A 21,787-nucleotide genomic window follows, 5' to 3' on the forward strand; every position below is an offset into this window, starting at 1 on the left:
AAATATATAAAAAGGTGAAATCTAATGTTAATCCACGAAGAAATGCCGGGGCCCTGAGTGTGCCGGTAGGGCCTTAACCACCCAAGCAGCCTTGTGTGGGGTTCCCACTCACAGCCCATCTGCCTGGGAGCTCCATAGCTCTGGACCCCAGTCCTCACCCAAGCCTTGCCACAATTGGAGCCATAAAGCCATACTGGTACACTCAGGGCCCTGGCATTTCTTCACGGGTTGACATTGGATTTCACCTTTTTAGATATATAGGAAACAGTCTTCTGACAGGGTGGCTGAGATATGCTATTGATCATAACTGAAGAAGACTTGAAAAGAGAACATGAAACTTTGCCCTTTTGCTACTCTTGAACACAACTGGAGGAATTCCAGTGCAACAGGTAACTCCAAGTTCCAACTGGTGGCTATTATTAGCAAAGACTGCTTTAAGTAATTCAGATTATCACAAAGTTGCAACTACACGTGTTGTGGGCGTGAGCACACCTTTGTGGCTAATACATGGTGACTCAGACTTGCCCAAATTTAAAGTGAATCTAACCTACACTCAACATCCTGACATAGGGAATGTCTTAACACCAGCCACATGGACAAATGTGATTCCAGCTTCTCAATGTGACTGACTTCGGTAAGTGCTGATCACTTGTTTTGTTTTACTGAGCATTAATGTGGGAAATTGATCGGGTTTGATTTCCATTTTTAAACAATCTTATTGTACTTCAGTGACAGGGCAGGAGAATATTAAAAGCAGTCTTCAAAACTGTTTAGTTTAGGAAAAACATCTAATCCTCAATATTTCCTTCACTGTTAGTTTTGATAAATGTAGCATGCTCAAACTGAGCAGGACAGAGGAGAAATACCAGTGCTCTCCCTTCTAGGGCATAAGAAGATGCTTCCCAGCAAATCAGTAAGGTGGTAGCTTTCTTCTTGTATGCTGATATCAACAAGTGAAATAATCAAGAGCTAGTGGTTATATTCTCATTGATCCCTAGAGTAAATGTGTCCCCCCCCAAAAAAAAAAGATAAAAATTATACGTTTTCATGTTGAATTACCACCAGTTCACATTTTGAAAACTACGTTTGTTATTTTGCTGTTTGTTTGGTTTTTCCTTGCTACAAATCTACGTTCATAGAGATTCTTCCATCAGTTATTCTGACTCCCTTCTGTTTAGTCAGATGTTCATATGCATTTTTTATCAATTTAAAGGCTGTGGTAGTGTAATTGCTGATTTCCTCTCAAGGAATTTTCTTGAGAGCAAGATGAAAGGTTGTTGCATTTGTTGTATCTCTCCCTGTCAGATAATTTTGCTAGAACGTATGCAAGACAATAGTGGAAAAAAAAGGTAAACGTCAACTTGAAGCATTCAAACTAGAAGCTTAAAAAGCGTATCACATTTTCATGGGGTTTAATCTGATGGACTGAAAATAATGATATAAAGCACCAACAGAAACTTGTTAGGTGACAACTGTGTGAACCAGCTTGTTGTTGAATCACATTTCTGTCATGTTTGCCATACTTGACTTATTTTTCCCTTACATAAGAAGCCGCAGTATTAATAGACACAAACCAGTTGGATGTAAAACCAGGGAGAAATAAATATCACGAATGTGTGAGGTTTGCTTTGAGAGAAAGAAATCAGTGTCAACAGGTCATCTGCATAGTAATTAGTTAGCTTCAACCCATGTTGAAGTTAAAAGGTTGAGCAGGACTGTCAGTAACCGTTACACAGGTTGAGGATGCAGCTAAGAAATGGTTTCTTTGTAGGCTCATATGTTAGATGAGTAAAGACATTCTCTGAGGTTATTTGGAGCATGGAGAAAAATATTTTTGCTGAGATTAGTGTAAGAAAAATGGATCTGTGTTCTTCAGAAAATGAAAGTGTCCATCCAGATGTTATTTATGTGTGTTCTTAAACTTGAAGTATCTTAGAATTAGCAGAAAGACAACTGCTCTTTTCATACCCCAGTAACTAAACATTCTATGCCTTAAAGTGCTCAGTGACATTCACTCCCTTTTGTGTTTGCATCCTGTATTGTTTAGCCCTGTTTCACTTTTCAAGGCATCAGCTTTCTATCATGTCCAGCACTAGGACCATAATATTGCTAAGTCTAATAAAAGCATTTCACACAGAACCACCCAAAGTCTTTTTTTTTCTTGGAAGCTCAGCCTGAACAGCACTTTTCTCACTGATGCTTTCCAAACCAAAATACTATATTAATAAAATGCACATTTATAGATGCTTACATCCACAACTCAATAAATCTCCTAACAACACTTGGGTAGTCTTTCAGTGAACCACGTCCAAGTGGGAGGTGATCTCTGAAATATCTATAGCTAGACTATAAAATACTTCTCGTGCTGATGTCTCAGAAAAATCAGTGAAGTCAATGAATGAAATCACTGATGAATTTGCCATTATTAGTTTTACAAGGATTGTTAGCCTGGTTCATGTTTGTTAGAGGTAATTTTAGCTATGACTCGTATACGTAGGAGGTGTGTGATTCTATAAATCTACATAGATATGCAGAGAGAAGAATCTGTGCTTCCTGTTTTTGTTCTATTTTGCTATAGTTTATTGGGCACATTGACATCCATGCAGACTTACCAAGAACTCTGTTTAGTTAAGACTCAGTTCAGTTTTAAAAGCTGAAATCTAACTTCTAAGACACTGTCTTCACTTACAAATCTCAGCCTGAGAGGTTCTGAACACGGGTGTCTTCCCTAAACTTCTGTGTGGAATTTGCTTTTATTATTAATACCACAGTGATGTTGGGTATTTAAAATCAGGGAATTGCTATTTTTAGTATAATGTAAACCAAATGTAATTCTGGTCTCAGAAACAAAACAAAAGGCAGGAAGGAGAACTCTTACACAATGTAATCTCTGGTTAATTAAGTTGTATGAAATTTGTACTATTCCATTCTATCATGGAATAGTATGTGATCAGGTCTGTTGGGTTGCCACCGTATATTTTTATGTCTTGTGATGCTTGGAAGGAGGCGTTCAATACCTCAGCTTTTACCGTGATAAATCAGGCACTGGACATATTTAGCAAAGCTTTCTGAGCCAGACATGGGTTCTGTTAGACCTTCCTGTGATTTATTAGCTTACATAGGTATCAGTCACACATTTTAACGTTTCTGCTGAATATAAGCCATAAAAATATGTGCTGTAAAATACCAAAAGGCTGCTCTCATACCCTTGTATTGGGTTTGCATGGAAAGGTTTTGGTACCGGGGGTGCTACAGGGGTGGCTTCTGTAAGAAGCTGCCAGAAGCTTCCTCCAGGTCTGACAGAGCCAATGCCAGCTGGCTCCAAGAGATTTGCACCACTGGGCACGGCTGAGCCCATCGGTGGCAGTGGTAGCACCTCTGGGATAACATAGTTAAGAATGGGGGAAAAACCAGCTGCACAACAGCAGCATTCAGAAGAGAGGAGTGAGAATATGTAAGAACAACTCTACAGACACCAAGAAGGTGTGAAGTAAAGGAGGGGAGGAGATGTTCCTGGTGTTGGGAGCAGAGATTCCCCTGCAGCCCATGGTGAAGCCCAGAAAGCCCATAGTGAGGCATGTCTTTGGAGTTTGTTTTAAGAAGTTATTGAGAAAAAATGGGTATACTCACATGTTTTCTGTGCAAGTGCATGCATTTCATAAAGTGTGGGAGCCTCACGCAAGGCAGAGGTCATGTTTAAGTTCTGGAAGGTTTATTTAACCATTTTGTTAAAGCCACTGTATGGAATAACGAGCCCTCTAGTGGTTGTTCACCTCCCAAATTCTTACTCTAATGCTGTATTAAACGAACACAACAAAAAAACCACCCTTTCTTTTCCAGTAGTAGCACAATTTGTGTTGTTTTATCTCTTGGGGATGCTGTTATCACTATTTTTCTACACATAGGGAATGAAATAGTAAGAATTGGACTAGTTCTGTTGTAACGATACGACACACCTGCATGATACATGACACTCTTCTACAAGGGAGTTTTACTTTAAATACCAAGACTACATGCCTGTGTCTGCACGAGGTGTGAAGACAGAGCTTTTGGTCACTGAGGGTTTGGCAGGTACCTAAGTTGAATACCTCATGCATCAATAGAACATAGAATGTATGGAAAACGTGTCAAAAGAAGGCAGGAATTGTGTTCTCTCCTGTTAGAGCTGAAAGAGGGAAATAGGTTTAACAGTTGTCTAAGGAGCTGGGGTGGGAAGGAACCAGCTCTGAACTGCAGCAATCCCCAGACTGAACTGTGGTGATAACTAACTTCAGTTTTCTTGCAATGTGTAAGGATTGCATTTTTTGTGATGAGTTGATATATAAGAAGGTTGGTTTTGGTTTGGTTTGGTTTTTTGCTTAAGCCAATGTAACGCACAGTGTTTGAAGAAAATAAGAAAATATGTATCTTATGCAGATTTAATATCTCTGCTCATGATCTTATCCCAGGATTCAGGTGAATCCTCTAGTCGATGGCTCCTTTATTCCTACTGCAGCAGTGGATGCTGACTGACAGCTTTCAGCCATAGAACAGGGGAGGCAAAGGAGTTTTTCAGGTCTGTAATTTCCAGATAGCTCAGCCCCTTTTAGTCTCTTTCATAAGTCTTAGATATATTTACCACAGAGCTCTCTAAATTTACCATAGGATTCATGGCTTATGTACATGTGAGCATTTTAACAGCTTGGCTGATGGTTTGCATCATGCTTCAGGGGTAGTTGCTTTTTGTTTTCTCCCTGGCTGATTGCTGGGAAGAGTTTTTCCACAGTCTCAACCTTGACACAATCTTTTCCTGCCTGGACAGGGGGTCAGGGCCATAGGACTCAGCACAGGTCTTTTACCAGCAGACCAAATGGAACTCAGGAACAGATTTTTTTCCATTTAGAAACACTGATTTACGGTGAAAAGAGGTACCAAAATCATTTACTTAAAACCTTCTTTACTAAAAATGGAGAGAAGGGGGTAAGCAGAAAGTGTAGGGTGGATGCATAGCTCAAGTGAGTGGCCAGACTTCTGGAAATGGAAAACTTTTTCCGCTGAAGAGGGAAGGTGGCTCAGCAAGTGGCAGCACACGGCCTGCTTGGGCTTAGCCTGGCTTGCACCTCTAGGGAAAAGCCAAGCTTCCAGTCCTGTCCTGGTTCCTGCTATTAAACAGATCCCCTTTCCTTCCTTTGAAGCAGATGTTTAGTAACGCAATGGAAATTATCTGTGCCACTGGTCACTGCCATACTACAAAGGCAGAGTGGTTTTGGGGAACATCATTTGCAGAAAAAGTCAGTAAAGGATGGAAACAGCACAACTCACTAGCAGTAATTTGGGCTAGAGCTTGCTGCATAGGTACAAGTGTCAAGAGAATGTCAAAATAAAGAGTAAATCTAATTCTTGATAATCCTGTTGAGTTCTGCTACACAGACAGCTAGATGTGCCTGCCTATCAGGAGCAGCAAGAGGCTGCCACGATGGCTGAACTGTTTTGGCTACACCGTGAGGAGTAGAGCGCAGTGGTGTAAAGCCTCTAGAACTGAGGAATTTAGAGTTCTCAATCAGATTCTAAAACGGAATTCCCAGATGCTTCTTCCCTCTCCTCTCTTCTCTGATCCCTAAAAGGGGTGGGTGTGAGGGGAAGGGTGAGGGTTCACAGCTGCTTTGTAAATGGGGTACTTTGCTTTCAAATATCTTGAATGAGATTTCTCAGCAAGTCACTCACCAGCTCCAGCATCGCACCCATTCCGCCTCCAGACAGGCCCCAAAACCTCGATGTTGTCATTGAACATTGCACATCCCTGTTCAATTTCCTCACCTCACCCGTGGGGCAAAAAAGCAGGAATCCTTCTGGGAATATGCTGATCATGAGATGAAAACTTGACAGCATTTATTTATGATTATTTTGGGTTAATGGTAGGTATTTTAATCTCACTCTGCTGAAACTATTGATTTGTTCATTTGCCTGAATCACACGTTTCAATATTTGGCTGAAGTATCAACTAACACCCCGGGGAATGTCTTAGAGCTACAGACTGAGGAGATTATTGGGCTTAATTGGTATTATTGCTGTAGAGCTCCTGTGGTGGGGGAATATGGCTTGCTTATTTTAAACTTTTTAATCCAGTATTAAGAGGAATTGCCAGTAAGTTACACCATAGAAAAATAATTAGTCTAAAGTTAATCCTGTGTGGTAGTTTAAAACTCTTTAAGCCTCCTGTTCATCACAAATCCTCTACCATTTCTCCTGAACTCCCTTATGTTTGTGCCAACACTTTCTAGAGCGTGTGGGCCAGGCTTGTGCCCAGTGTAGCACCAGAGAAGTCAAGGGGGTCAGAACATTAGAAGTAAGATGCATTAGGTGGATTTTGGCAATTCAAAATGCTTGATCAATAATGCTTAAAGACAAAAAGCCATAGTGCTGTTTGTAGCCTTGATAATCAGGAGATAAGCAAGACAAAGTTTGTGAAGAGAAACTTCTGTTAGGCCCAGTGGTGTAGTTGGAGGAAGTCATGAAAATAATATGCTAAAGCTTGGTAAGAGACGGAATTGCTCAGGCTGTTTGGTGAATATAATGCACCTTTTGTTACCCTGCCTATTTTTGCACTACCTTCTAATTTTCTCAAGCTGCTACAAGGCTTTTATCTGAAGATGCTTCTATTGTATATTAATGAAGAAGTTAAATTATCTAGGCAGCACAGGCTAAAGCTGAAACTCCCCAGCATCATCTTTCTTGACTATCATTGTCCAGTAAGAAAATAGGTCTGTAAGCGATACTATTCACCTGAACAAGAGGAAACTGTGACCGTGGTGTTTGTCAGCTGTGTGTAACACTGATACCTGAGCTGGCCTTGGAGCCAGGTATCATCACAGATAATGTGGTGGTGTCTGCTTTCGGGCAGGTTTGAATCCTGAGGACAAGACCAGCAGGAGCAGAGAACACCTCAAAGTGTAGCCATTGCCCACCCCAACACCAGTGTCTGCAAATAGTCAGAACTAGGTTTCATTCACAAGCATTTACTTCTCCTGTAACTACTACAACAATTATTTTTGCCAACAATTTGCATATCCAGTGTCATGTGAATAAATTAAATAATCAACGCCAGGAATCAACTTGTAATAGAACTACTGACAGAAATGAAAGCAGAGTCATAGAAGTATTGTGTAAATGAAGCATGTTCTATTAATAATTCTTGCATATATGACATTGTAGAAAACCCAAGGAACAACATGTACAAGTAAGTAGCAGCTACTGATAGGACAAACTGATTGTGTAAGTGGAATTCTTTTCTGTTTTAGCAGCAAAAGGGAAGTCAGTGTCACAAGTGTGAGCATTTAGAACTGTCACAGTTTTGTTAACTTCACCACAGTGGTAAAGATTGAAGCTCACCTGGTCTCTTCATTAAAAGTGCTTTTACTTCACAGATCTGAGCACTGAGTCAAATCCTTCATCTCCTGGGAAGTACTTTTTAAGGTAAGAATTCAAACAGCTTTCTGAAAGATGCTTCTCATCTTTGTGTATCATTTTCCTTTTTTTCATGGATAGACATTTTGTGTACCACGAATGGTTATGAATGGAAACAGATGAATTTAGACCCAAAGATTTTGACAATGAAGTTACTATGCAAAGGAAATGTTGATGTGTTGGCTGAAAAATGCTACTAACAATGTAGGAACTTGTTACTCTGGCATCTTTGTCCATGTCAGCAAGAGCCTGTATAGACATATGTGGATGGGAGAGATAAAAGTATATGTAGGGACTGTTTTGTGGGTGACTTTTAAAGGGTCTGAAAGAGGTGACTGAGGGAAAAACCCCACCCATTTATAACACTGTTCAGTGTAACAGGTGAGATTGCTGAGGGGGTCTGCACCACTGCCGCAAACCGTCCAGAAACAACATTTTAAAAGGCTCTTCTCCTGGAATTTGTGTTCTTTTTTCAATGGGCCACAGTGCTGTGGAGATGATTCTGAAGGACTGATGGGAAACAATCCAGTGATCAATGAGCCTCTGAACAAAGAGGTTGTGCTAGAAAAGACAAGATACGACAGAAACTTTTTCTGCAAAGACAGAATTAAAGTAATATACTGTGAATTCCAGCAAAATCCTGACATCTTGACAAGCTGTGTCAATGAGATTCTTAGAGGTGCTCCGTCTTGTAAATGATGTCAGGAAGGATGGAAGCTGCAAGACTGTCTCGTAAGGACTCCCTTACAAGTGCAGGAGCAAGCTGAAGCAGAGCTGCTGGAGCATGTCAGGGCAGACTGGCAGCTTGCTGTAATGTGGAGTATTTTAAGACTGGAAGGCTACCTACTCACTTTAAATCATATAAAATACTTCTGTCCTTGGGCTGGAGTTCTGTGTTGAGGCTCCATAATTTCACCTTCTGGGCCCAGCGATCTCTGAAACAAAAAGAGAATATATTTGATGAAACTAGGATCAGTTTGTACTGGTTCTTATAGGGATATATAATCATAGAAACAGATGTTCAAAGTGTCATTTACAGTTTATTTAAAGAAATCCCATGAGGGAGTTGAAAATAATAAGACTTTCTAAGACTTGCATAAATAGATTGCCAATTTATCAGCAAATAATTATCAGAAATTTCTCTTAGATGTGATTTTACATGAATAAGTACAGAAAAGAGCTCACAGTCTCTCAGTGTGAAGGACTATGAGTTGATTTATGATTTTTGCTTTAAGGAATGAAACATCAGTAAACAAGGAAACACACCATTTAATCTTTGTGCAATAGTTAAATTGTTCCGTAGGAAGCCAGTTACTCTAAAATGAGTAAGTATTCCTTCATGCACCAAAACATGTTTTGGACCAAGACTGTGTCTGTCCTTCATGCAAATCTGATGCATGTCTGCCCCCAAAACTTACATGAATGACTACAAACAGATAAGCAATAAGTTGAGGCATTCTAATCTTACCAACATTACTTCTCACATTACAAAGACAGAGGAATACGTGCACATGCAACTGCTCCCTATGAGAACGACGAGTACAGGAGCACAACAGAGGATATTGTATGTACTTGCCTGTTCCATATTCCTCAGGAATGGACTCCAAGTGGCAGCCAGCCCACAGATACACGTGTTATTTTTCTAATTAAGTATCATAGTTTCATAAAGATTGAGCTGAGCTAACAAACTGGAACAGAGTTAAGGCGAACAAGTCACTTAGTTTAGTTTTTGCTATCTAGGTTCTAAAGAAAAGAGAATTAATTGTGGAAAAAATGACCAGGCAGGAGGCTGGCCTTGCTGCTTCTGTCAGGACAAACTTCTGCCCTGGCATATGTAAACAGAAAGACTATTGAGGTCAAGGTCCTCACTGAATTTTAGTCTTCACTCTAATAAATTCCCCAAATGGTTTCAGAGCTCTGAACTCTGCACAGATCTGAGCAGGCAATGAGTGTGATGTTTTTACAGAACACAGGTGTTATGCCTGCAAGCAGGTACATGTTTCTGTTTCATGTGTGCAACACAGCTTAAAACAGAGATTTAATTACATGATGCATGGCTCTATTCAGCACTCAGAAGCTGCTGTGCATTTTTCCACATGACAACTCAGAATGAGAGGTCATGTTTGTGGAGATCAGGGTAACAAGATTCATTAAAGGTGTTTGCTCAGAAGGCCTATCAAACTTTGCCTCTGCTTTCTCTCTGCATCTTCCTCCAAAGGCCCAGGGCGTTGCTGTAGATGCCAGATATGAGAAAAGAGGGGTTTTATCCTTTATGTAAAATCCAGGTTATAAACAGGTTTGCAGATACTCTTCCAATGTGGTTTCATGTAGAAGAGTAAGGAGGGAATGGAATGAGCTTGAATAGAAAGCATCAAAGAACAAATCAATTCATATATCTGGAAGTAGGCCCCTTCCCTTAAAACCCTGCCCTTTATTCAACAGCCCAACCCTCAATTCCCCCCTACTTGAAATTCCTCCTTGAAATGCACTTCTTTGGAGAGATCATTAATGCTTTGTGTCACCAGATGTATATGTCTGACTGCTAGGTTGGGTTTGTTGTGTTTTCTTTTAAAACATGAGAGTCAGTTTAAAATGCTCTAGAGTGACCAAAACTGCATTGCTCCTGAAGAGCAGAGTTAAGGACTGAGGAGGTCTAAGATGCTTCAGCTTTTTTTTTATGATGTGCTCTAAGTTTATTGAGAATTAGCAGAAATACAATTAAAAAACAAAACAGGAACACATGAAAACTTTCCCAACCTGAGCAAAACTGGTTTTGGAGAGTGCTTGCTACAGAATGGCCAAGTTTATGTCCAAAATTTGTTTTCTGCTGTTTTGATTCTAACTGTGCACTCTGTGAAGAAACAGGATTGCATCAAAAACATAGTTGAATTCAGCAGTCACTGCTCTTAATATAAACAAACAACCCACAGCTCCAAATATTGATTTACTACTTAGATTAGAAGCGTTAACATTATGCAATCCCTTGCTGATACCAGGAACGAGGTGAGAAGCTGTTGACTATTTCCAAGCTTGCCCTGAATCATGGGTGAGAACCAGAGACCATCCAGCTTGGCTTTAGTCTCTCCTTAACATACCTTTCTCTTCCTTCTCTTTGACCTCTGGGATAAGGACGAAGATCAGCATTGGTACCAAACAGTTGTGCTGCCTGGGGAGTTCTTTATACAGGTCACATTCCACAGAGATTATTGCTGGCTTTTTCTTATTGGAAAGATACAAAGCAGTTGCAACAGAATCCTTTTAGTCAGCTGTGGTTTTAAAGGTAGTGTGACATGCTGTGATATAAAGGCAGTGTGAATTTCTGTTTGTGTACTCCTAAAATGTTTGCAAAGGCGTTTCAGACATCTTGCAGTGAATGTAAGCTTCCTGACAGCAGGCTTGCTTTTCTTAGCTACCTGTTTTGAAGCCCTTGAAGTATTCCACTTCCCCTCAGGGTATTGCTGGTTGACCATGGCTTTATTTATAGAGACCAAATAAATCTATTTCTGCTTTGCTTTCAAAAAAGAATGTTTGAAAGCAAAGAGCAAGCTTAAATGTAACGATGACAAATAAAACTGCTACATCAGTTGTACTGCGTAATTCAGTTAGGCATTTGCATACCTGTAGCTACAGGAAAGGTTTCCCATAGAGCTGTGTCTAAAACCTCCTACAGAACAAGGTAAATTTGACTGTTCTCTTGGATATTCTGTCTGTCATAAGTTTAATTTTAGTACCCATTATTCTAACTATAACCTGACAGGTTCTATTTTGCCTTAGATTGCAAATAACCAACATTTGTTTCCAACTTTGCTGAAATCATTAATTTGACTTAGATGTTCATCCTTCTGAAACAAACCAAGCATTTTGTTGAGCGCTTCTGACAATGCCTCTGAACCTGGATGTCATCCAGTGGTGCTCAGCTTGGGGACATGAGCGGATGAACCCCGCAGGCACTGGGATTCCCCAGCGAGCTCTTGCCATGGCAAGCAAGGCCACAAAGAGGTTGATGAGGACATTGTGTAGCTGGTGAGGTCCACAGTTGGGAGGGCATAAAGGAGGAGGTGAGGGAAGAGCAGGAGTGCACAACCTGGAGCACTTGAAATCCATGTGGGAGCAGGAATGTGTAGTCTGAGGTACAGAGATAGAAGCTCCAACTTAAACTTGTTGGAGGTGCTCTGGAACTGCACCTGGAAAACATTAGACTTGTCAGCCTGGACGAGATGAATGACGCAGTACTGCAAGGAATCTGTGATAGAAATCTATAAACCAAGGAGTGGCGTGGAGACAGTTAGGAGAAAATGGTAATTCATGGTTATTTAACACAAAAGTCAAGGGACATCAAATGGAGATACCAGACAGAAGGCTCAATGCACACAGAAGGGATTTTCACATGGCACGATGTTAAACTGTGGAACTACATCAAGCTGCAGATGCCAGAAGTTTATATGGGCTAAGAAAGCAATTGGATTTGTCTTCCATTAATTTCTCTGTGAAGAGCAGAAACAGACTGCTTCCAGCCAAGAGTTTCCGAGCTGCCCAATTCATTATCTTCTCAGGAGCTGACCAGCCACCACTGGAAACAGTGCACTGTGGGAACTTGGTCCTGTTCCTTGTTCACTGTGGCCATTCCAGCACCTCAATCAATGAGCCAGGATACAGCACAGCGGATCCAACCTCAGTTCATTCAAAATTTAAGATTATAGGAAGTATAATTTGGTGGCCTTCTATGATGGAGCCACGGAACTGATGGACAGGGGCAGAGCAGTTGACGTCACCTGGACTTGTGCAAAGCGTTTGACACTGTCCCGCATGACATCCTTGTCTCTAAATTGGAGAGACATCAATTTGATAGATGGACCACTCGTTGGATAAAAAACTGGCTCGATGGCCGCACGCAAAGAGTTGTGGTAAATGGCTCGATGTCCAGTTGGAAACCTGTAACGAGTGGTGTCCCTCAGGGATCGGTGTTGGGACCGGTCCTGTTCAACATCTTTGTCGGTGACATGGACAGTGGGATTGAGTGCGCCCTCAGCAAGTTTGCCGACGACACCAAGCTGTGTGGTTCAGTTGATACGCTGGAGGGAAGGGATGCCATCCAGAGGGACCTTGACACGCTTGTGAGGTGGGCCAATGCCAACCTTATGAAGTTTAACCAAGCCAAGTGTAAGGTCCTACACCTGGGTCGGGGCAATCCCAGGCACTGCTACAGGTTGGGCGGGGAAGAGATTCAGAGCAGCCCTGCAGAAAAGGACTTGGGGGTGTTGGTTGACGAGAAGCTTAACATGAGCCGGCTTGAGTGTGCGCTTGCAGCCCAGAAACCAACCGTATCCTGGGCTGCATCAAAAGAAGCGTGACCAGCAGGTCGAAGGAGGTGATCCTGCCCCTCTACTCTGCTCTTGTGAGACCCCACTTGGAGTACTGTGTACAGTTCTGGTGTCCTCAACATAAAAAGGACATGGAGCTGTTGGAGCGAGTCCAGAGGAGGCCACGAGGATGATCAGGGGCTGGAGCACCTCCCATATGAAGACAGGCTGAGAGAGTTGGGGCTGTTCAGCCTGGAGAAGAGAAGCTGCGTGGAGACCTCATAGCAGCCTTCCAGTATCTGAAGGGGGTCTATAAGGATGCTGGGGAAGGACTCTTCCTTAGGGACTGTAGTGGTAGGACAAGGGGTAATGGCTTCAAACTTAAACAGGGGAAGTTTAGATTAGATATAAGGAAGAAATTCTTTACAATGAGGGTGGTGAAGCACTGGAATGGGTTGCCCAGGGAGGTTGTGGATGCTCCATCCCTGGCAGTGTTCGAGGCCAGGTTGGACAGAGCCTTGGGCCACATGGTTTAGGGCAAGGTGTCCCTGCCCATGGCAGGGGGGTTGGAACTAGATGATCTTAAGGTCCTTTCCAACCCTTACGATTCTATGATTCTATGATTCTATAAAAGAGGTGGAACAAATTGCAAATATATTCTCTTACCCATTTACTGTTTGTGAGAAAGATGAAAACAGACAAAAAGATGAAAATGGGCTCATGTGTCAGTGTTTGAGTAGGGAAAAAAGTGTGTAGTGTTTGTTTACCTAAATACAGGGAGGTTAAATCAAAAGAATAGTTAATCTGCATAACCCAGACGTGCCTTTAGGCATCTTGCACAATCCAGGCCCTCTCATTAGTGCTGATTTGACGTTGAGCAAACCAGGGTTTGAAACAAATTAGAACAAAGTGAAAGTAATAACGGAGCACCCTAAAATTCATATAGCCCAAACCAGGCAGTGATTCTGTGCGGCCTCCATCCGAGGAAGCGATGCGCCTTGTGCTTCTCTGCGAATGAGAGCCATTGCATACAGCATCCCCATTGCTTCTGCAGTTGTTGCCAGACTATTTTAGCCTCCTGCAAGGTGTTGTCTTTCGTGGGAGCAAACTCCTGTTACCAAATATAGCTGTGGCTTGTTTTGTAATGGTGTTGTTTTCACACTCTGTCCCAGGCCATATGGGGCGGGGGAGGATTGTGCTGGACTTGTGCACAGCAGAGATGGAGCACGAAACGTTTCCTCTGCCTTTACATGGCGTTAGGGCCGCGCGTCTTGTCAAAAGCTGGTTATTTTGTGCTAGTTCTCTTCTGAAGCAGCCTTGGACGCCTAAACATGTAAAACCATCTGGCAAACTCCTGCGTGAATCACAGGGATATTTGTGGCCTCTGGCTTTCTGAACTGCACTGTGAGTAATCCCAGTTGCTCTCGTCAGTGCTGCTGATGAAACCCATTACTTACGCTCTGAGTAAAGGCCGTCGGAGCCTCCAGCTCACCTCAGTGTCCCAAAGGAGGCAAACCTGGGTGTCAAACCTGCCTGGGAGACCTGGGCCCCTTCGAACTGCGGACACGAGCGGGGAGCCTGGAGCTGGTGTTCGCCGTGACCCACAGCTCCTGGGAGCCCCGCTGGGGCACGATGGAGGCTGATGGGGCACGGCCCGGCCGCGCACTCACACACACACGGCCCCTCCGCTCGGGCTCCCGGGACACCCGCCTGCCGCGGGCTCGCTCCGGGCCCGCCCCCTCCCCATGCCCGTCAGAGGGGCGGCGGCGGCGGATTGGCCGGCGGCGGGGGCTGGCCCCGCCCCGCTCCCCCCTCGCCTCAGCCATTTTAGCAGCCGGGGCCGCCGCGGGCCGCGTTCTCAGCCGGCAGCTTCGGGACGTGTGGCCGGGCCGGGCCGGGCGAGCGGCGGTAACGGCCAAGGAGGGCGGCGAGGGGCGGGATCCTCCGATCGAGGGCGGGACGGAGCGGAGCGGGGCAGGTCCCCGCGTTGCCCCTCGGCGGCACCTGAGGCGAGGTGAGGGGCGGAAGGGTCGCCGGGCGCACGGAGCGGGGCGCGGGGCTGGCGCTCCCCTCCGGGCCATCCTCCGCCCCTGCCGGGGGTGGGACGCGGCCGCAGCGCGCCCGGGCGGAGGCGGCGGGGTCAGCTGAGGGAAGCAGCGGGAGGTTACGTGGGGTCAGGGCTCTCCCAGGCTCCTGGAGCCGCGGGCTGCGGGCGGGCCCGGCACCCCGGCACTGGGCGGGGGAGCGCCGGTGGCCGTGGGCGGGGGCTGGCACCGGCCGTTGCCCGGGAACAGGTGCCGGGAGCGCGGGGAGCCTCCGGCCGCGGCCCTCACGGTGCTCCCTCCGGGAGCTGCTCCCCGGCCTGTCCCGGGGCCCGCCCGCCCTCTCCTTCCCCGGAGCCCGGCGCACCGGCAGCGCCATCGCCTGCCCAGAGCCCCCCCGAGGTGCGGCGGAGGGGGCCGGGCTCGGGAATGGGCTGATGCTGATGTAGCGCGATGTGATTCACTGCTCAGCGCTGCGCACGGGGCACGGTTTGCTGCTTCGCATCGTAAGAGCACCTGGTGAAGTAAAGCAAGGGGCTGGTTGGTGTTATTGTTGTGCTGTTCCTCTGAGGAAAGCTTCACCTTGCGGGGTTCTAAAATGCCTTTGTACAATAGGGCTTTTTTGAGGTTTATTTGAAAAGCAGGTGTATGTGCCCCTTTTTTTCCTCACATAATTGTGTCATATTCGATATTTTTTCTAATGAGGGCACTCAATAAATAGAGGTTACAGAGAAATTTGGTGTAAATGAAGGATTGTTTCCTATAAGGTGAATGGACAGCTGTAGTCCCCGGTGGTTATAAAAGATGATTGTCAGGTTAACGATAACATCTGACCTTCCTTGGTTGCCCATTTCATCTTGGACTGTTGTAGCATACAAATATGAATACAATACAACATGGTTTGTCATTTACTGCTATATATGAACATGCATTTATAGCCTTGCTCATTTGAAGTGCAAAAACTAGCAAATAAAGGTACAAATAGGAATTAGAATCATCTGATCTTTTTATCTGTTAAGTTCTACTTTTTGAATCTTTAGGGTTTGTCATCTTAGACCAACTGCAATGATTAAAGACATGGATTTTTTTTTTTCTCTTGTAAGGCATGAAAATGTTACATTTGAAACAAATAAATCCCAAACCCCATCTTTGTTCCCAAACAAGAGACAGAATTAGCAACGTTCCAGTTACAGAAAGATTGTTTGGTTTAGTTCTGTTTTTCTTTTGCTCTTCACTGGTGGATGCAAAGTTTGTGGTTTTAATCCAGTTCTACAGAAGCCTTAAATATTTCCACATAAAAGTTATTTTTAGGAAATAATTAATGTATTTTTTACTCACTTCTCATTTCTTTGTATTTGCCAGTTCCCTGTTGACATAAACTACAGAACTGCATTAACTTGCAACAAGGAAGACAGCTGCCACCCCCCAAGAGCCCTGCTCCGGTAAGCTTTTCATGATGTGTTCATTATTTGGGTATTTGCATCTCATGCAAACTTTACTCATGTGTTATCTTAATGCTGTCTGTAACATACACCGTGTTACCCATTGCCTGCTCATTGAATAATCTGACCTTTATCAGCAGCTATAGGTGTTCAGCACAATAAATTACTGGTGTTCAGTGGGTGACACTTCCTCACATGAGGATTATGCTTCAGCCCTTTTACAAGACTAGAGAAACCAGCCTTGAACAAACCACCAAGGCCAGGCCTTGGATACAAAAATATATCCCAGGTGGTGTTCAGATACGTATCTAATAAAATAGATGCAGCCTATTACATTGATTAAATGAAGATAATAGCCAAATGAAATAGTAAACAGTAGCCTGAGCCAAGTAAACATGCAAAATCTATTGAAGTTAATGATTACTAAATAGAATCGGGTAGTTAACATGACAAATGAGTGTTTGCTTATGAGAAAACTGTTCTGAATAAGGAATTACTTGAGCTAAAAAGAGTTGGAGTTAATTATTAAGGGAAATCTTCATTGTATATGCAACCAAGCATCTGGTTACTGTGCTTCAGGATATTTATTCTCAGGAGAGAAGGAAGTTTCATGGAAGGAGGGAAGCAATTTCCTGAGAAAACTTAGTTTTATTCCATTTGTTCCTAGAGTGGGTTGTTATTTAGATGGTGCAATGTCTTCCACGCTTGTTGTGGAAGGCACATCTCAAAGTTGGCTGATTAATTCTCCTGCGTTCTACAGCAGCTAAAGAGTGACTGCTTGGGTGTTCATCATCATTTCACAGTTACGTTCTCTTCTCCCTGTAACTGGGGTTGCTCTCTGTCACATTACCATTTGGAAGGTGCTTAGTGGAATAGACTACCTGTACAGAAGGGCCTGAGGGAAAGCTTAAAGTATTTCTCCTCTGGAATTATTAATCCTTTGCTGTTGCTTTTCGTTTCCTTGGGTTTTTCAGCTGAGGGTGGGTGAGGGAAATCAGCATCACCCAACATCTGCTGACACTCTTGGTATCTGTGTGTTTGCTCCAAATCTTGAACTCTGGTAGACGGGCATGTAAAAACGAAAGCTGAACACAGCACTGGTTATTTCTTCTGTGGCCACTTGCTCACAGAGTAATTGCACTGAAAGTAAAGCACACGCTGGAAGTGGTGTGGCAGGTTCCTGTAATGATCTGTGGTGGACACAAAGCCTGCCAAGGCCCTTATCACAGATGGGTGTTTGTGGTCTGAGTGGTGGATGGGGAGAACCTCACCTTAATCCTGGATGTGCTGGAGCTGTGAGAGTTTTCACTCGTTTTATACGGATGTGAACTAAAAGGCAGTGTATGGAATAAGGCTTGTGCTTGCAAAGAGGAAGAGCTCTGACCAGCTGCCAGAACTGCCTTGGAGACTCAGTGGTTTCAGTTTTGGTTTTGCAGTAGGTACCCGGCGTGATCCGCACTGAGCTGCTTGGCTGAGAGCAGCAGAAGTAACTGGACGTACATTAAGCAACAGCAGGTCTGCTTTCCCTGCCCCACTTCTTAGAGCTATCAGTTCTTACCTAATATTCATATAAAGTGTACCTGTAATCAAGGTATTGCTTTAATCGTGTGCCAGATGTGCACAGCATTATTTACCCAACAGTGCATGATACAGAGGCTAGGAATGAGTTGTGGGGGTGGCAAGTCCTTATGCTGCTGTTGTTGCCCTGCACAGAAAGCCTTTCTACTATTTGGGCTACCATGCTACTCCTAAGCTGTGCTGCCATAGCTCATAGTAGCTCTGGAGTCGGGACTAAACTTGGAGCTGGCTTGAACTTGATCTTCTGCAGAGGTTAGATATGAGGAGTGTGTGTGAGTGAGGCGTGTTGGTACAACTGGCTGCGGAGTTATTTTGCATTTTAAGATGATCCCAAATATAGTAGAAAACTCAGAGGGCGCATTGAACCGTTTTTCAGCAAGGAAATAAATAGCACAAGCAGCCTTGGGAAATGGAGGAGCAGAACAAGTAAGGAAAGGTGACTGTGGGCTTGGGGCTGGCAGGGGTGGGAAGTGTTTGCCTTTAGCCAGCATCTTGCCGGGATGTCAGTTTGTATCATGGCTCATTCGGTTTTTCTACAGTTTGTGAGTTGCTGTTGATGGAAGTGAAGTTGGAGCTAATGCCACCGCATCTGAAAATCAGCATGTGTTTTATTTGCTTTGCTTTTGTGTTAATAGCTGTGCAATGTGAAGGACCTGAGGAATTGCTTCCCTTTCTCTGCTTCAGATAGAGCTAAGCACTTGGGAGTTGGCGCTGAGATTAAAGAGTACTTTTCACCTCAGTAAAGTGTTTTGTAAGGAATCCTAGATACTGAGAAAATACCTTTATTCTCCATCCCCTCCTCCCCCCTTTATTTAAACTTTGTGTGGTTTTCATAGTAGAGTTAATGCCAAATCGATGGATGTTGTTCAGCTGGGAGGTGACTGGGCTTCAAGGTGAGGTATCTTTATCTCCAAGGTAGAGATAAAGCGATCCGCCAATTATCACAGATTTAAGAGTCTCGGATTTAAAGTGATCCAAGGTGGATCCTTGGTTATCACTTTAAAACCAAGACTCTTAAATCCATGATACTTGAATACCACTGTTGTTCAGTGAGGACAAAACTAATGATCTAGGATTTCCTTGAATGTATATGGATGTGACTATTGATTTGCCAGAGTATGCTCCTGCTTCATCAGTTCAGCATCTTTTTCTAAAAGCACATTTGTAACTTGCCTATTAGACAATAGATTTATTTGCGTTTTAATTCTTATTATACATTCATTGCTCTGTCAATAGCAGCTGTTCAGTGTCAGAAACTGGAGCCGAATACCTGTGAGTGCATCTGTTCTACTTCAAACTGTGTGATGATGCTGCAGCTCAGCTCATGATTTTTGCTCATCACTTCTGTTGGTGTGCAGGGAAAATGCCTGTATCTTCATACACTGATAATGGGGAATAGTTTATAGCATAGGAGTATAATGGCAGTTAGAATATTAACATATATATAAAAATTAAAAAATATCTAAGTATGCTTGAAAGCCTGTGAGACTAGAAACAAGCTGATGTGACAAGGACAGCCTTAAAATAGCACATTACATTCCAGTGCTTGTGCTCTTAGAATTTGTGCTAATTAAAGACACTCTTACATTATTATTTTAATAGCTCTGAAGTGGTATTCTGTTTTAACTCTCCTGATTATAGAAAGAGATTGAGAGTAATACCAAGACAGTTACAGAAATGCTCAGAGGATTTCTTAAGAAAATTCTTTATCATTTACTTTAAAAATACCTGTAAATGGCATGTTTAGCCTATCACGTTGTGCTTTTGTTAGAGTATAAGCATGGCCAACATGCGAAAACTTTTTAACATCTAGCTAATGGTCATGTTTTGCAAAATCACTTGTTGGATCCATACAGCAGACCTGGTTTGTGTTTGTTTTTAAACTATTTTATGCCACTGTGCAACCCATTTTAAAGGGAAAACAGTACAGCGTACTCTTATCCTTGTTCTGCTTAGCTAGGTGCTTTAACTGTATAGTGTTTTAAGTTTAAATAATACTTAGTACATGTGACTTATATTCTAGGAGACACAACAGTAGATTCAGGTAACATGAAAGGATGGTTATTGTGCATTTTCTAAGCCACTGTTGTACACGTAACAAGATACATGTTCTGAACTACATCTTAACTGAGGTTTTCCTCTGTACGTGCAGTTCCAACTATAGTTACTACAGGTCGAGGTCTGGTTTATAAAACTGCTTGTTTGTGTGTTTGCAGAGTAACTTTAGAACAGTAACTGCTGTAGCGATAGTCGCTTTAGCTGAGCTTCTTACTGAATATTGCACTTCCATGGCAGCCCCAGCACACGTCTGCAAGGGAGGGCTCAGGGAGCAGGGGTGCCTGTTGCACACCCGTGTGTGGTTCCACTCAAACACCTTCGTTCCCATGCTGAAATTTTTGACCTTTATAAACAATGCAACTCAAACCATGTCAAACATGCATGTGCTGCTCTGCATTTCTTAACTTCCTCCCATTCCCAAATAGTTACATTTTCAGCCATGCTTCTGTCCACTTCTGCAACTGTTACATCCCTTATAAACCATCCACTCAGCTCCATTGTCAGAAATGGAGAGTAGCCCATAAAATAGCTGAATAACTGCTCTCCTTGGTAAGTGACGCTTAAGCCTTTTTAAGGGCCTCGTTTCATAGAATCCCAGACTGGTTTGGGTTGGAAGGGACCCTAAAGCTGATGCAGTTCCAACCCCCTGCCACAGGCACAGACACCTTCCACTGGACAAGGTTGCTCCAAGCCCTGTCCAACGTGGCCTTGAACACTGCCAGGGTTTACACTAATCCTGCTCACAGAAAGAGTAGAAAAACACTAGCATAGAGAAGAACTGAATAAATTACAATATTAAGTGTTACACCACAAAGAGATTCTGTTCAGTCAGGAGTTTATGAGCATGTTCTGTTTTGTATTTCCCAATTCAGTTGCTTGGAAAAGAGATCTAAGCCAAGTAAATGGTTTGTGCAGAGCACACGTGTGCCCTGAGGCACTTCTTTAGGCTGCTGGAAAATCTTTGTTACGTCTCACAGTAAGAACAGAGGTAATGCTCATGTTCAGTTTTCTTTCAGAGTCTGCTAGTGTGAGCTTTTCCCCGCTATCCCTCAGTTGCACAGATGCTTTTACGGACGGAAGCACTGTCATACTGTCACATCCGATAGCTTTTCCTGGGATTATTTTCCAACATGCCTATTTCTGGCTGCGGAACCCAAAGGCCCCAGCTGCAGACAGCCAGAGGGGCTGACATGGGCCTAGTGCAAGGCAGTTCCTGCCCTGAGCCTGCTGTAGGCACAGGAGAGAACCTACTGTTCCTCCTTGGATCATGTCTCCGTTCTCCACAGCATCACTTGGACATGGCTCTTGATTCCTGTCACTGAATTTTTTATGTTAGCTACTTGGCTCTAACATAGGGACTTTGCTCCTTGGTTCAGGATAACATGTACTGATGCGCCTGAAACTAAAGTCAGTCTCTTGCTGATCTTCTAAAGAGCAGGCTAAAGTTATGCTACATCCAGCTTACTCAGATCAATAGCAAGCTTCATCTACAACAGTATTTGCTAAAACAAGAACTTTCCCAAAACAAAAACTTCCTATTCTGTGTGCATGCAGTGATTGCTCAGCTGGAGGCAAGTCTGAGTTGATATTTTAAATAAATATCAAAAAGGTTTGTAAATTTAATGTCCATTTCTGTACATCAGGAGCCACCTGCACAACTTGAACCAAAAAGTCTACTGAAAGTTGTGTTTAGAGGAACATTAGACTGCAAATAATGAGTGTTCATCTAATCCTCTGCTTTATCAGTTCCTCGCACTCAGTGAGACACGAGGAGCATTCACTGTCTGTCAAGTCAGGCTACAGGTGAGCAGCTACTACAAAGCATTTGCTCTAACTTCATGCAATGTTGCAGTTCACAGTTCCGCACTGATTTATGGCAGGGGGCACGTACAGCTGAATGAGTCCACATTTAAATGAACGCTGC

The 21,787-nt window shown here is 43.4% G+C and overlaps 1 protein-coding gene across 2 annotated transcripts in view; it reads left to right on the forward strand.

The window, feature by feature from the left end:
* Positions 1-14,500: 14,500 nt before the first annotated feature.
* ACSL4 (acyl-CoA synthetase long chain family member 4) overlaps positions 14,501-21,787 on the forward strand; it is a 34,107-nt gene continuing 26,820 nt past the window's right edge. Inside the window, exons 1-2 of one of the 2 annotated variants that reach the window (XM_030498364.1) lie at positions 14,501-14,757; positions 16,148-16,227. The gene's annotated coding sequence lies outside the window, so the exon portion shown is untranslated. The remainder of the gene's footprint in view (positions 14,758-16,147; positions 16,228-21,787) is intronic. The other variant, XM_030498365.1, reaches the window with a different exon arrangement.

The sequence above is a fragment of the Strigops habroptila genome, chromosome 9 (assembly GCF_004027225.2).
Source record: "Strigops habroptila isolate Jane chromosome 9, bStrHab1.2.pri, whole genome shotgun sequence".
NCBI classification, from domain to species: Eukaryota; Metazoa; Chordata; class Aves; order Psittaciformes; family Psittacidae; genus Strigops; species Strigops habroptila.